This window comes from Triticum dicoccoides, chromosome 7B (genome assembly GCF_002162155.2).
Source record: "Triticum dicoccoides isolate Atlit2015 ecotype Zavitan chromosome 7B, WEW_v2.0, whole genome shotgun sequence".
Lineage (NCBI taxonomy): Eukaryota > Viridiplantae > Streptophyta > Magnoliopsida > Poales > Poaceae > Triticum > Triticum dicoccoides.
The window spans coordinates 664,598,669-664,601,749 of record NC_041393.1 but is presented as its reverse complement, the minus strand read 5'-3'; positions in this window follow the sequence as shown (position 1 = coordinate 664,601,749).

Genomic DNA, 3,081 nt, shown 5'->3' with positions numbered 1-3,081 from the left:
CCTCTTCCTGCTCTGAAAGGTTAGCACTAATAATAACAGGATAAATCTTCTTTTCATCAATATAAGCATATTTAAGATTATCAGGTAATGGTTTAAGCTCAAACACTGGATCACCCTTGGGTGGAGGGGGATCCCCTAGGATTTCAACAGGCAAGTTGTGTTTCAGAATAGGACCCTGTTGAAAGAATACTTCATCTATCTCCCTTCTTTCATTCATAAACATATCATTTTCATGGTCTAGCAAATATTGCTCTAAAGGATCAGTAGGAGGTACGACAATTCAAGCAACACCAATAATTTCATCTTTACTAGGCAATTCTTTATCATGGGGTTGTCTATGAAATTTGGCAAAGTTAAACTCATCTTTCATATCCCCCAAGCCAATGGTAACAACATCCTTTTTGCAATCAATCCTAGCATTGACATTATTCAAGAAGGGTCTGCACAATATAATGGGACAAAAGCTATCTTGTGGGGAACCAAGAACAAGAAAATCAGCAGGATATTTGACTTTCCCACACAAGACTCCAACATCTCTAACAATCCCAATCGGTGATATAGTATCTCTATTTGCAAGTTTAATAGTAACATCAATACCTTCTAACTCAGCGGGTGCAATATCATGCATAATTTCTTCATATAAGGAAATAGGTATTGCACTGGCACTAGCACCAATATCACATAAGCCATGATAACAATTATCTCCTATTTTTGACAGAAATAACATGCATGCCTACAACAGGTCTATGTATCTTAGCATCGGGTTTAGCAATATTAGCAACTTCCTCACGAAGTAAATAACATGCCCATCTATATTATCAGCCAAGAGATCTTTAACCATAGCAATACTAGGTTCAACTTTAATTTGCTCAGGAGGTGTATATGTTCTAGTATTACTCTTACGAACAACGGTTGAAGCTTTAGCATGATCCTTTATCCTAACAGGGAAAGGTGGTTTTTCGACATAAGTAGTAGGAACAATAGGATCATTATAAGTGATAATCTTTTCTTCAACTGGTAATACGAGCAACTACTTTTACTTCAATGGGAGGATTATATTTAAACCACTTCTATTTAGGGAGATCAACATGAGCAGCAAAAGATTCACAGAAAGAAGCTACTATCTCAGAGTTAAGTCCATATTTAGTGCTAAATCCATGAAAAGCATCGGTATCCATAAAAGACTTAAAACAGTCAAACTTAGGTGTCATACCTGACTCCTTACCATCGTCGGAACCCCAATCTTCAGAGTTGCGTTTAATTCTTTCCAATAAGTCCCACTTGAATTCAATAGTCTTTAGCATCTAAGAACCAGCACAGGAAGTATTGAGCATGGTGCGATCATTGAGAGAAAGCCGAGCATAAAATTTTTGAATAATCATTTCTCTTGAGAGCTCATGATGGGGCATGAATATAACATTGACTTAAGCCTCCCCCAAGCTTGAGCAATACTTTCTCCTTCGCGAGGCCAAAAATTATATATATAATTACGATCACGGTGAACAAGATGCATAGGATAAAACTTCTGGTGAAATTCCAGCTTCAATTGTTTATAGTCCCAAGATCCCGTATCAGCACATAGACTATACCATGTCAATGCATCTCCCTTCAAAGATAAAGGGAATACCTTCCTCTTAACATGCCAGGATCCCGATCCTATGCCACACCGATCTAGCATGTAACACCTCATATCACTTTGCGGCCTCATGCACGGTATTCCCATGGGTGTCGCCTTACCAGGCCCGGGACCGTTTGCGCCTTTTGGCTCACATATATGGTAGTGTCGCTAGCATCCATATGACAAAGAACCCGGGCTGACATGGCTAGTCGTGAACCCAAAGTGGCACAACTTACAGGGACATGCATCAATGACCCAGCAACGAACATGTCGGTCATTAGCGAGTGAATCCGGGATGTAGCAACTGGGCTAGCAGGACTCCGGTAAACCGGGCTGTAGCAGGCTAACACGACTCCGATAGACATCGCGTGACATTTCCCTCAAGGGACAGACACAGGAATGAAGAAGGACACATGCGGGCCAGCCTAAGTGTTCCGGAGCAGTAGCAAGCTACCAAGGCTCAGTGGGAGCACAAGGAGACATTTCCCGGTAAGAGAGGATACAAAGGATAAACAACTAGATAGTCAGATCCCACACATACCAAGCATTTCAATAACATACACACAATATGCTCGATATGTGCAAATACAACATGGCATCACAACATGACTCTACAACTCAAGTATTTATTCAATAGGCTCCAAGGAGCGAGATATTACAAACATGGGTCTCACGGCCCAACATTCAGAGCATACAAGTCAAAGCACATGCGGAAGCTTAACATGTCTGAGTACGCACAACTACAAATGAAAAAGGCTGAGAAGCCTGACTAACTACTAGATCCTGCCGAGGGCACAAGATCGTAGCTGAGGTAACAAGCTAAACATCGAAGTTCACGCGGAACTACTAGTGAGACTGAAGTCTCTCTGCAAAAACATAAAATAGGCAAACGTGAGTACAAATGTACCCAGCAAGACTTACATCAGATCTAACTACATATGCATCATTATCAACAAAGGGGATGGTGGGGTTTAACTGCAGCAAGCCAGCTTTGACTCGGCGGCTATCCTGAACTAGGACTGGAAGTAACTCTTTTGAGGTGGCGCACACGAGTCCACATATTCACTAACCAATCACTACTGGAATCAGCTACTTTGCCATCTGCCAGCTCTTTGTCGTCCTCTAGCGGACGGCAAAGAAGCTCTTTGCCATCAGCTACCGAAAAGCAGACGGCAAAGAAACGGCGGACGGCAAAGAAGCTCTTTGCCATCGGCCGGCTCTTTGTCGTCACCTAGCTTACGGCAAAGAGAGAGGTGCCCCCCCTGCCCGTTTAGAAAAAACTTAAGGCCCCACCTCTTTGCCGTCCGCTAGCAGACGGCAAAGAGAGATAAAGGCGGATGGCTAAGAGAGGCGGACGGCAAAGAGCAGGGTAACTAACGGCCGCCACCCCCGCCCGTTACTCTCTCTTCTCTCCCTCTATCCTCCCCGACGCCCCGCCACTAGCTAGATCCCCACCCACCGCC